Source organism: Rana temporaria, chromosome 3 (genome assembly GCF_905171775.1).
Source record: "Rana temporaria chromosome 3, aRanTem1.1, whole genome shotgun sequence".
Lineage (NCBI taxonomy): Eukaryota > Metazoa > Chordata > Amphibia > Anura > Ranidae > Rana > Rana temporaria.
Window position 1 is genome coordinate 294261575 of NC_053491.1, and position 13885 is coordinate 294275459.

The window sequence follows — 13885 nt, forward strand, 5'->3', positions numbered from 1 at the left end:
AAAAAAATGTAGACTCATCAGCACACAGATATTGGAGAGCATAAATCGCACACATTGCTTAGAAGATGCTTTCATTTAGTTACTTTTATCTTTCACCAAACCTACATTTTGCAATTACTTCTATATGGCAAGCTCTGATCCTGCCCCTTTTTTGCAAAGTGACACACATGGATGTCCCCCCTAAACAGTATTTCTGGGAGACCCTACCAAAACCCATTTTTGATTTGGGGAGACACAGGTGCTCTGCATTGCAGATGTGAAAACATCTGCTTTATTACCACTGTTTTTAGAATGAATCCTGTTTGCCTTTCCCATTCTCATAATTTTTTTTTCTAGAACTAGCTTTTACACAATGTTTACAAACAAAGTTTTTGGCCAGTGAGCCATGTCCAGGTGTGTTGTTCCTGGAATAACCGTGCCTTTCTGAGAAACTATGTGATGTTACGTTGTTTACTAAGAACACTATTTGTAAATATGTAGTTATTTATGTCCTAAAAAAAAAATGACAACATGTCTTTAAAATTACAAGCAGGCCAAGGAGGCAGATGGTGAAATATACATGGCAACACATTATTGCAGACAATCACCCCCCCCCCACCCCAATATATATTTACTTACTTTTACGCAGAATTTTAAGTATTTTCTTCATCTGATGTGGCTCCCTCAATTTTAAGTCTGACCATCGTTTCCTCAGCTGTTCCTTGGACCTGGTGATCCCAAACATCCTCTGCATTCTCCTCGCCACCTTGTCCATAATATGTGCCTTTCGGCGGTTAGGGGTCTTGTATGGCCCTAATTCACCATCATAGTCCTTCTTTCGCATGATGTAAACTAACTCCACCATTTCCTGGAACCGCATATTAGTGGCTTTATATCTTCTTTGCCTTGATCGGGACGTCCCTGCCTCTGTCCCTTCACTTGTGGCATGAGAGCATCGTGCCCGCTCGTGTGACATCGCCATCTTTCCTTTCCCACAGAGATTATGGGCGTGGAAAAGATGAATTCTTACGCCATGGGCGGAGAAGAGGGCGGCGTTTAATACATACGCGGAGTGTAGAGAATGCAAACAACGTGTTTACGTCGGTTACGCGGAGAATCTTCGAGCGCATCCAGAACATACACAGTTAACGCCATATTTCCTAAACTCATTGATTAGGGGCCTCGCAAAGGTGACGAGGGCGGGGTTTAATAAATACGCGGAGTGTTTAAAAGGTTTACGCCGTGATTACGCATCTTACGCGGTAATTAGGCGAGCGTGAGAAACGAGGAGCGAGAGACAGGAAGGTAAGGAAATTAAAAATGTGATCAGCAGAGGCCTTGAAAATGTAGACACATGGGATGGGGGTTTGGGCTGTTGGTTGCACCCTTTTTAAGCTATTCTGTCTATGGGGTACCACAATGTTATTTTGGTTTCCAAATGCTTTTGGACACCTCACAAAATAGAGATGTGAACAATGCTGTACCTCATTGACAAGTTTTTGAATGGTGTATTCAGATCAGGCAAAGTATTGTTCAAGTGTTGGTTGTACAGAGGTCATTAGGAAGTGTCTTTTATGTCATCCATTGTCAGGGGCATGAGATTTACACATGAAAGAGTGCCTAGATGAATACTGTCATTTGTAAGCATTGTTTATTTTTCTATATTAAAAATATTTACTGCAATGTGAACAATGGCTCTGCATCTAGCAAATCAATGTTTGGTACAAGCAATGCGGCCGAGCTGCCAATCATTGTTTAAACAAGAGAGACTGTGTTTGTAATTAGATATAGGTAATAAATTTGAAGACACATATTAGATCAAGGTCAACGCTGATCCTTTGGAATATTTATTTTTCTGTGGTTTATGTTTTTGTAATCTAGACTCAAAAAGAAATATAATTTTTCAAATAATTCAATAGACCTCCTACAAACCAAGGAAGCTATAGAGGCCTTACTCCAAAAATATCAGGAGACGCCCATCCTGTGGAATTCCAAGCACTCTTTATATTGCAATAAAGAGGTACGAGCGGCAGCACTAGAAGAGCTAGCAAACTATATGCAAACTTGGGTGCCAGGATGCACTGCCAACATGGTGAAGGATAAACTTGCCAACCTCAGAAGCACATACAGGAGAGCATACAAAGCTAATAAAAGCAAAAAATCGGGAGCAGCAGCAAGACAAGCAAAGGAACCCAAACTGTGGTATTATAAACAGATGGCTTTTTTGCGGGACGAAATGGAAGGCAGGAAAACGATGTCGAGTCTTTCTTCCAACCTTTCCTCCATGCTACCTTCCAGCGGACATTCCCCAGATGACCACAGCCCTGCAGAGTCGGAGGAAGAGGGCCTGGCTGACAGAGATGCAGATCTGCCACCCTTCGATGAGGAGGTATAGTAGTTTCCTCTATATTTCTGGCGTAAATAATTCTTGGTGGATTAATGATTAGATATTGTAAAAAAAAAGCCAAGCTGGGAAAAAGCAAAAAAAAAGGTGTTCAGACAAATAGGTGTCAGAGATGACAACTGCATGGGTCAGAAGTAGAGTGTATTCAAGTAATAATGAACAGAAAATACTAAACGAAAAACATGAAAATGAGTGTGGTTTTATTTAGCGAAATTGTAAAAAATGTCCTTTTTTTTGCACACAGGAAGAAGAGATCAGCCAGGAGGTGGCAGATCCTCAGGTGTCTGTCAGCCAGGAGGAGGCCGGGGTCAGTGGCAGCCAGGAGGAGGCTGGGCCCAGTGGCCTGCAGCAGGTCCACCCGGCCAGGAGAACCACCACCAGCCAGTCTTCTCCCCCCCAGGTGAGGCCATCAGGCCGAAGGAGGCAGTTGAGGCCTGTGGAGGAGGCAAGCCTCCGCATGATACAGGAGGCAAGCGCCATCATGAGGGCCCCCCTCAACCCCACAGAGGCCTTCAGTGCCTCATTGGCCCATGATTTAAATGAAGGGGAGGAGGACCAGAGAAGACTGGCAAAGGCCCTGATGAACCAGGTCCTTTGGTGGATGCAGAGGGGCCTGCTGACCCCAGAGACTGGGCTATGTGACCCGGCCCGGCTTGCGGAACACCATCCTCCTGCTGCCACATCGACCCCACCTGCAAGACCCCGTGTTAGATCCGCTGGAAGGCTGCCTGGAGGGAAGGCTGGAAAGAGGAGGAAACGTTGATTTTCTGCCTTCCATTTCCTTCCACATAAAGGACATCTTGTTTGTACTACCACAGTTTGGGTTCCTTTGTTTGTGTGCTGCTGCTTCATATTTTTGTGTTTGGCTCCTGAGGCTTGGAAGTTTATCCTTCACCATGTTGGAAATGCAAGTTTGCATATAGTTTGCTATCTATTCTAGTGCTGCCGTTCTTTTTATTTTTTGTGATGACAATTGCCTGAATAAAAGGCTTTTTGCTTTCATTTGAAAACATGTCTATTGTTTGTTATACTGTGGGGATTATTAGGCAGCAAAACTTTAATAAATATACAATGGGTAATTTACAAAGGACACACTCCTTGGGGGGGGGGGGGACATTTGGTGTGCCAACATGGTTTAATATTCTCTAATGAAACACCAAAAAAAAAAAAAAAAAATTAAAAAAAACATGTAAAAAAAAAATTGTTTAAATGGTGACATAACTAGAAACAACAAAAAAAAAATAAAAAATGCACATTCCTTTACAAAAATGACTACTATAAATTATGGAGGACCACCAACCAAAACACACGTCTGGCATAGAAAACATTATTAAAGGATTACATCACAAGCAAGAAATGTGACATTTCAGTATGGGACAACTCTATTGAAATTGCATCAGCAAGAGAACGGGGTTATTCTAGCAAGAGAAGAATTAATAAAACGAGGCAAGAAAATGTGGTTTAGTGCGCCTTTTTTAGACATTGTTCTCTTGCTAGAATAAAAGGTTTCTAATGACGAATGTGCCATATCCCAAACAAACGCGAGTTTTACCTGAACGAGCGCTCCCGTCTCCTCATTTGGACTGAGCATGCGCGGGGTTTTTGTACGCTGCTTTTGTGTACAGACGACCGAACATGTCTGACGGACACGATTCCAGCAGACTGTTTTAAAGCAAGACCAGGAAACAGTTGTTCGTTGGAAAACGGTCTGGCCGACGATTGTTTGCTGGAATCCTGTACGTTACTGCCTACACACGAACGAACATGTCCGCTGAAACTGGTCCGCGGACCAGTTTCAGCAGACATGTTTGGTCGTGAGTACGGGGCCGAAGACAAAAAGCAATATCAAGCTAGAACAGGACCTATATTGTGAGGCTGGGCCCTCCTGGGACTATCAGAGTCCTTCTCAGATCTTACAGGAAAATCAGGATTTTAATTTGAAGTGGATGTAAACCCTTACATACACCCAGTGAAGAGACTGGCCTCAGGTGATACACAGAGATAAAACAAATCTTCCTACATGAGTTGTACCTTGTAAGTTATCTAGAGTTTTCGTTAACCTCAACAGGGATTTAGAAGAAAGAGATTGGGGCTCAGAGTTAAAAGAAAAAAATGTAACACTTTCAGAGGTAACAGGCATAGAGGAAAGGGACTTAGAAGTAAAAAACAGAATTTTTGCTTGCACATACCAATAAATTGGTTGAAACTTTGTTGACTTGTAATTTCCTGTCAAGAGCAAGCAAAAATGTAGTTTTTATTTTCTTTGCTTTGGGCGATTCACCAAATTCACTAAGCTTTGGGGCAAACTACCTTGCAGAATGTAACATCCCTTGCAAACTGAACAGCCTATTTGCCTCTCGTAAATCAACCACCAGGTCCTGGAAAATGCAGGCTTGTACAGAGTTTTTTGAGAGAGGCTTATGCCGCGTACACACGACCGTTTTTAATGATCTAGAAAAAAACGTTTTTTTTTTTTCAACCCGATTATTGTTAATCCAGCCTTGCCTACACACGATCGTGAAAAAAAAATGCTCTAGCAAAGCGCAGTGACGTTCCCACACGTACAACGGCACTATAAAGGGGGAGTTCCATTCGGATGGCGCCACCCTTGGGGCTGCTTTTGCTGATTTAGTGTTACCGCATGTTAATAAATGTTTGGTGAGAGTCAATTTGCGCTTTAAAGATCGTTTTCTGGTGTTCAGTTAGTGCTTGTGGGTTCGTATCTGTCTTTCAGCGATTGTAGTCAGTTCGTATCTGTTTTTGCAGTGCATTCTTGTCCGCTCGTTACTGTTTTTCAGGTCGTTCTTCAGAGGCCTTAATGTTCTTCAGTGCGTTCTTTTAGTTCGTTCTGATTAGACCACCACTTCTAGCCATGAAGCAGGTACATTCTCGTCGCCGAGATCATGCTGGGATTTCTGCTTTATCCCGGCTCTGGTCCATGAACAGGGTGAGGAGGAGTTTGTGGGCCAAGAATTGGTTGCTCCAGCGGCACCAATTCTGTCATATGCCTCTGCTGCGGGAGATCCAGAAGAATAACCCTGATGACTTCAGGAATTTTCTTAGGATGTCTGACCCTGTTTTTCAGCAGCTCTTGGCTTTGGTGTCTCCCTATATCACCAGACAGGACACCGTTATGCGGGAAGCCATCACTGCTGAGCAGAGGCTAGTTGCCACGTTGCGCTACCTGGCAACAGGGAGAAGCTTGCAGGACCTCAAGTTCTCGACAGGCATCTCCCCCCAGGCTCTGGGGATCATAATCCCAGACACCTGTTCTGCTATAATCCAAGTCCTGCAGGAGGATTATATTAAGGTAAGTTTTGTCCTTTAACCTCACAATCTGTGTATTTAATGCTTGCTAATGTATTGTATTTTTGAATCAGTCTCTAATTAACATGATTGTAATATACTGTGGATGTCCCCTTTGTCCCCATGCATGCTGTAAGCTTGTAATGCTCCTTGTTTGGCCTACATGCATTTCCAATAGCCAACCTCTCCAGCATTCTATCCTGGTCCCAAACACACCTAGCCTAGTCACTTCCCAATGTATTTTGTCTGCTCCATTGTAGTGCTTGCCCCCCCTCCCTAAAATATGTGCATTTAATATTTTTTGGGAATTCAGACAGAGTGCTAGAGCCTTTGGGCCAGATTCACATAAGAGATACGACGGCGTATCTCTGAAACGCCGTCGTATCTCTCAGAGTATCTATGCGACTGATTCATAGAATCAGTTACGCATAGAGAGCCCTTAGATCCGACAGGTGTAATTGTCTTAACCGTCGGATCTTAGGATGCAATACCTCGGCCGCCGCTGGGTGGAGTTCGCGTCGTATTCCAGCGTCGGGTATGCAAATTAGCAGTTACGGCGGTCCACAAAGGTTTTTCCCGTCGTTACGTCGGCGCAAGTCTTAGTTTCCCGTCGCAAAGTTAGGGGTGCTATTAACATGGTGTAAAATTACTCCACTATGTTAAAGTATGCCCGTCGTTCCCGCAAACAAAACACGTTGCGCCGCCGTAAGTTCGCGCAAAGCACGTCGGGAAAATTGCGAACGGAGCATGCGCAGTACGTCTGGCGCGGGAGCGTGCCTAATTTAAATGGTACCCGCCCCATTTGAATTGGGCGGGCTTGCGCCGGACGTGTTTACGATACACCGCCGCAAGTTTACAGGTAAGTGCTTTGTGGATCGGGCACTTACACTGAAAACTTGCGGCGGTGTAACGTAAATGGGTTACGTTACACGGCCGCAATTCTACGTGAATCTGGCCCAATATTTCTGAGGTCCCCAACTCATCTTGAACCCCCCTCCCCATAAAAAAAAAAATATTGGGCCATCAGAGGTGGTGAGGAATCTGATTAGTGATCCATTTTTGGTCTTAAAATACTCATTCGAATTAATGATGTACTGATGTTTTGGCAAGAATGTTTTTGGATAATCTGTTTGCAATGTTTGTCTCAAAATATTTTTTTGTTACGCCACAGTTCCCTTCTATGCCACAGGAATGGCAGACTGTGGCATCAGAGTTTTCCCAGCGTTGGAACTTTCCAAACTGTGGAGGAGCCATTGATGGCAAGCACGTTCGCATCGTGCCACTACCCCGTTCAGGATCCTATTATTTTAATTATAAAGGGTTCCACAGTATCGTGATGATGGCGTTGGTGTTGGCCAATAATGATTTTCTATTTGTGGATGTGGGGAAAAATGGGCGGATGTCTGACGGTGGAGTGTTTGCCCAGATGGAGTTCGCCCAACGGCTCCAATCAGATGACCTGGCATTGCCACCTGCAGCAGAGAATGAAGAGGGACTACCCTTCGTGTTCATTGCAGATGAGGCATTTGCGCTGGGTCCCCACCTGATGAGGCCTTTTCCCCAAAGAACCCTCACTCCTGAGAGGAGGGTGTTTAATTACAGGCTGGCCAGAGCCAGAAGGGTGGTAGAAAATGCCTTTGGCATCATGGCCAGCCGTTTACGCCTATTTCTCACCTCCATCAACCTTGCAGAGTACAAATGGAACCATGTAGTGATATGCTGTTGCATTCTCCATAACTTTTTAAAGAAAAATTCAACCAATTATTTATCATCCATTGGGCCTGATGAGGCCACTCAACAATCCCAAATGGCATTGCCGACCCAGGAAGCTGGCCCTACAGGCTTGGCCCCCCAAAGCGCCCGTGATGTCCGGCAACAATATGTTGATTTTTTTATGGGTAGGGAGGCTATTGAAATGCCTGATGATGTTTGAGGAAAAATGTGAAATAAAAATGTATTTTCTAATAAAAAAGTCATTTATTTTTGTATTTTTATTTTTTTATTTGGGTTTTATCTTTCTCCTAGGTTATCCTAGTGCCATGTGTATTTTCCTTTACTAAATACCCATCATTGTCAATGTAAACACCACAAATATTTATTTGTTCTATTAGGCAACATTGATATAAGAAGCCACACATTGTTGAGTATCAAATATTTTTTATTGTTTCACATTTTAAATGTGTAATTTTTGGGGGTTAAACTTTTTTTTTTCTAAAAATATATATATTTTTTTTTGGTGAAAATATTTTTAATTTTTTTTTGAAAAAAATATCTTTGTTGTTGGTAAAAATATAACTTTTTTTTAAATATCTTTTTTTTGGGTAAAAATATAACCTATTTTTTTTTTTTTGAGAAGCTAAATTTTTTTTTTTATAAACAAATTTTTTTTTATAATCTAAAATTTTTGTTTTTCTTTCCAAAACGCATTAAACAATGTAACATTTTACAAGTTTTACGTTGTTCATGCGTTTTAGCAAGTAAGAAAAAAAAACATTCTAAAAAAATTCAATTAGATTATAAAATTCAAATAAAAGCAATTAAAACATTACCAACAAAACAACAAACAAAATTAAAAGTATAAAATATTTTAACATAATTTTTTTTAAACCCTCCCAAGAACATCAATAACATATTTTATCCTTTGCTCCACCTGTTTGTTCTTTTGCCCTATATGCACCAAGCTTTTGTTGATCTCATCCAGGTCAGCAGAGCAGGCCATAACTTCACCAATCAACATCTGGGCGCTGTGACGGTCAAATTGTTATGCAGCCAGAAAAGCTCCTAAAACTTTGAAAAACACCATGTATTATAAATATGCAGGCCTTCATCTATTACATGAAGCTGTGGTGTATGACACTGACCTGTTGTGGGGCCAGTTTCTACTTCCTCCGCTTCTTCCTCCACATCCCACGGGGGTGGGTCATGGGTTGGAGGTGTGGGGTTCCTAGGCTCCTGTCTGGAAGCTCTTTGACGCCCTATGAGATTGTAACAAAAGGGATACTTGAGTCAAAAAGATTTGAGACCTGAAAGAGGAATATGACTCATACTTTTTGTAAGTGTGGTACAATTGTCTGTTTTGTCAATACTTCTAAGCTAAACACATGATTGTATCCATTACCAAAGCTGGTACATTTATCTATTTTTGGTCTAGTTTCCCACATGGAAACACACCAAGTATCCACTGGATCACCTGTGTGTGAAACCTTAAATAGGTTGTTCTTGTGGCCAACACTTGTGCTACTGAGTCCACATGTGTAACCAGCTGCTGAGCAAACTCTCCTTACTGTATACTGAATCCAGTTAGATTAGTTAAATATAGTTAAGAACACACGCATGCGCAGTGTATATAAAGGGAATCCGCATGGGTCAAACCGACGTTCAGTGTGTGGAAGAAGGCGGAAGGAACGAACGAACGAACGTGTACAACGACGGTACGTAACATGATTTTGACTTTATTGATCAGTGGATGAGTTTGTGGCCTATATATGGTGAGAAAGATTATTAGTAGAGGCTTGACTGACATTAGCTTTTTTTGTATTGATTTTTACTTGCAGAAATCATGCATGCCTTCAAAGGTCAGGACTTTATGACTGAGTTTTTGCAGAGATGGAAGGATCTGCCAATTTTATGGCAGACAAAAAGCAATCTCTATAAAAACAAAGAAGCCACGAATGAAGCACTGGGGAGCCTGCTTGCATTTGTGAAGACAAAGATCCCCACAGCAACAATCGAGGATGTCAGAAAAAAAATTGGGACCATTAGGGGCACATATTGGTCTCAACGAGCGAAAGTCATCAAATCAATGAGGTCAGGAGGTCAGGATCAGCTGCTGATCAGATATACAAGCCAAACCTATGGTACTACAGTCAACTCCATTTCCTGGATGATCATCTGGAGTCGAGGGAATCCCTTTCAACCAATAAAAAATAAAAAGCCGTGCCAAACACTTGTACCAATAGGTCAGTGTAAATAATTTAGGGGTAAGCCCAAAAGGAATGTCTTAATACTCCAAGGTTATTTATAGGGTTAGATGTTGTGAAAACACTGTTCATAGGATGCAGTTGGGGACTCCATACGCTGGTGTATTGGAAAAAATGGTTGAACAAAACGCCAAATCACCAGGTGACATGCATACAGTTGGTGTCAGCCCTCCACCGCAAACACAAGCCGCTTACCAGATGGCAAGCTCTCCACACAGTTGGCTATAGCCCAGCCACGGCCTTTGTATCCCCGGACTATTGGTTGGAACACTCGTCTCACACACAGCTGAGCTCACTCCAGGACCCAAGACTTAAACTCTTAAAACTGGTACTGCAATTCAGCCACGGACATAGTTCACCACTGGACCCAGGACGGCCAAAGTACTAAAAAGCAGAAGTTAAAACAGCATATAGCAGAAATTTCAAAAGCCGGCCGGCTTGAAGGGCCCTCCTCCTTGGCGTGGTGACGTCACTGACGCAGCCTCCCAGACGCGTTTCATCACTAGTCGGACGTTCTCAATGGGGGTGACGAAACGCGTCTGGGAGGCTGCGTCTGTGACGTTACCACGCCAAGGAGGAGGGCTCCTTCAAGCCGGCCGGCTTTTGAAATTTCTGCTATATGCTGTTTTAACTTCTGCTTTTTAGTACTTTGGCCGTCCTGGGTCCGGTGGTGAACTATGTCCGTGGCTGAATTGCAGTACCAGTTTTAAGAGTTTAAGTCTCGGGTCCTAGAGTGAGCTCAGCTGTGTGTGAGACGAGTGTTCCAACCAATAGTCCGGGGATACAAAGGCCGTGGCTGGGCTATAGCCAACTGTGTGGAGAGCTTGCCATCTGGTAAGCGGCTTGTGTTTGCGGTGGAGGGCTGACACCAACTGTATGCATGTCACCTGGTGATTTGGCGTTTTGTTCAACCATTTTTTCCAATACACCAGCGTATGGAGTCCCCAACTGCATCCTATGAACAGTGTTTTCACAACATCTAACCCTATAAATAACCTTGGAGTATTAAGACATTCCTTTTGGGCTTACCCCTAAATTATTTACACTGACCTATTGGTACAAGTGTTTGGCGCGGCTTTTTATTTTTTATTTGTTTATATTGTGTATCGCATTTTAGCTGCTGCCTGTAGTCCTTGGTATAGTAGCAAGTTTTTTTGCTTTCCAATCCCTTTCAACCCTTCCCCCCAGAAGTAGCTCCAGCCTTCCCTTCAGCCAAGAGCAGCCATCTTCGGAGGAACAATCGGAGTTCCTGGAGGAGCCTGATTGTGCCACATGGAGCCAGGTATTGTAATTTGCTAAAGATTTTTTGTACTAAAAGTATAATGATGTCAAATAGATGTTACTAGTGCTCAAAATTTAAGGATGGAACAAAAAGTGTTGGACATATCAATAGACAGTAGTGGCCAAAAATGAAAGATGCAGGGGTCAGAATGATTGTCTTTAATATTTCTTAGCATTCAATTTGCATCTGTCATGAGGTGAAAAATGTGTGTGCTAGCTGAAGACCAAAAATGAACTATGTACCTTTTTTTTTTTTTTTTTAATCCAACAAGATTTTATTCAGTTTACAGAGGTACAAGGTATACAAGGTCCCCTTAACATTGCGGGGAATGATAAAGATAAAGAGCAGCAACGAGACAACCACCACTCAGAGTACATCTATGAACAGGAGGTAAACCCCCCCCCCCCAGCAAGTCAAACATTTCCCTCCCGACACATAACTCAATGCCCACCTCACCCAATATTAATGCCCAGAAGCCTGTCCATCACCAGGTCCACAGGGGCCAGACCCGGCACATCCAGCCACTTTGCCCATAGCTTCTCAAATTTTTGGGCATTACCCCTGTGTTGATATATCACCTTCTCCATCCTCAGCACTGTCCCAATGTTATTGATCCATTCAGCTAGAGTCGGAGGAGCCTCTGCCCTCCAATGAACCATAATAAGCTTCCTAGCTTGGAACAGGACCCTTTGCACTGCCTCCCTGTCCACCTCCTCCCATTCGTACTCCTCCAGAGCCCCCAAGAGACAAGCCCTCGGGTCCTGCGGAAGAGACACTCCAAATGCTGAGTTGATGGTACTCACGACTCCCGCCCAATACGTGTGGAGTTTTGGGCATCTCCACAGCATATGTATCAGATCTCCATGGTCTCTCTTGCACCTGGTGCAGGTAGGGTCGAGCTGTGGATTCATTCTATGGAGTCTGTGAGGGGTATAATAGGTTCGTAACAAAATGTACAGTTGCGTGAGCCTCTGTGAGACATTCAGTGAGCACTTGCCTACTGCCTGAAAAATTTCTTCCCATTGTTCACCGTCCAATTCCCCTGCATCTGCTTCCCACCTTTCCCGTATCTTCAGGGGATGCTGCTTCATTACATACTTTAACAGGATGGCGTAGCATTGGGAGATAAAGCCCTTAGATGTCCCAGCATCCCCCAGAAGGTCAAAAGCAGGGGTCGGCGACAGGCACCACTCAGAGGAGCGACCCTGTGCCGCCACTGCATGTCTCAACTGTATGAATGAGAAGTGCATGGACTGTGGCAGGCCAAACGCCTCCCGCAATTCCGGAAACGTGCGAAGTACCCCGTTACGGAATATGTGGGTAAGGTGTGTGATCCCATAATGTTTCCACCTGGCACCGGACTGCAGTTTAGCCAGTTCAGTGTACGTGTCATTTTGCCATATAGGACTGTACTTCGTGTAACCCTCTGCGTTTTGGACATATTTAACCTTATTCCATACCTTCTGAATCAGACTAAATGTGGGGAGCTTCTTGTGTGGTCTAGCAAATGCCTGCGCCTCCAATGCCTCAGGGATCGGACCTCCGCCCACGGTGTGCTCCATAAGCCTCTGAGCCGAGGACCGCACCGTCGGCCGAAACATGCCAACCAGCTGCTGCATCTGAGCCGCTAAGTAGTATAGCCAGGGGTTTGGCAACGCCAATCCCCCGCTATCTTTAGGTCTCTGCAGGTGTTCCAACTTAATCCTAGGATTCTTATCCTTCCAGATGAGACCCCGAAAAATACTGTTTACTGTATGAAAAACTTTCAGGGGGATGACCATGGGGGTGTTGTGGAGAAAGTATAGTAGTTGCGGCATGAGTATCATCTTAATAAGATTCACCCTCCCAGCAACCGACAGAAGCAGGGCCTTCCATGTTTTAACTTTGTCCCTAAACCGCAGCAACAGGGGGGAAATATTTAGATGTATGAAATCTCGTGGCCGAGCCGTTATCTGCACCCCTAGGTATTTAAAGGATGAGGTAATGGATATGGGGCAGACAGCGTTAATTACTTGAGTGTCATCACCATCCAACAAAAGCAATGCTGACTTTGCCCAATTTATGAGCAGACCAGAGAATTTTCCAAACTCTGTGATCGCCATCATAGCCTCTCTAAGGGAGGAGTCCGTGTCTCCCAGCAGAAGAAGCGTGTCATCAGCATACAACATCACCTTTTCCTGCATGTCGCCATAGCAAAAACCGGTGATGCGGGGGTTAGCCCTGATACTCATGGCCAGCGGCTCAATAGCCAGGGCAAAGAGGAGGGGGGACAGGGGACAACCCTGCCGCGTCCCCCTCCTCAGTGCAAAGCCCGCCGACAACGAGCCAAATGTCCGTATCGCTGCCTGCGGCTGGCTATACAGCAGCCGCACCCAGGAAATGTAGACAGGGCCAAATCCGAATTTCCGCAACACGGTCCAGAGATAGTTCCAATCAATACTATCGAAGGCTTTTGTTGCGTCTAAGGATAATAGAGCCCTACTGCCCATGTTGTCCGCCCGCGCTTGTATATTAAGAAACAGCCTTCTCAAATTAACCGCCGTCGATTTGTTAGGCATGAACCCGGCTTGGTCTCCATGTACTATAGATGTCACCACCCCATTTAGCCGAATGGCGAGCACCTTGGCCAGGATCTTAACGTCGCTCTGTAATAAGGAAATGGGACGGTAGGCCCCCGGGTCCACGGGATCCTTGCCTGGCTTAAGTAACAGTACTATATTTGCTTTGGACATGGAGGGGGGCAAAGTCCCCCCCTCCCTGGCGCTGTTAAAAACCTGCAAAAGCTGCGGCAGCAACACCCCCGAGTACTGTTTATATACCTCCATGGGCAGCCCATCCTCCCCCGGGGCCTTACAGTTAGGGAAGGCACTGACTGCCTCTTGCAATTCCTCAACAGTAACCGGTTTCTCCAGCAAAGCACGCTGATTATCGGAC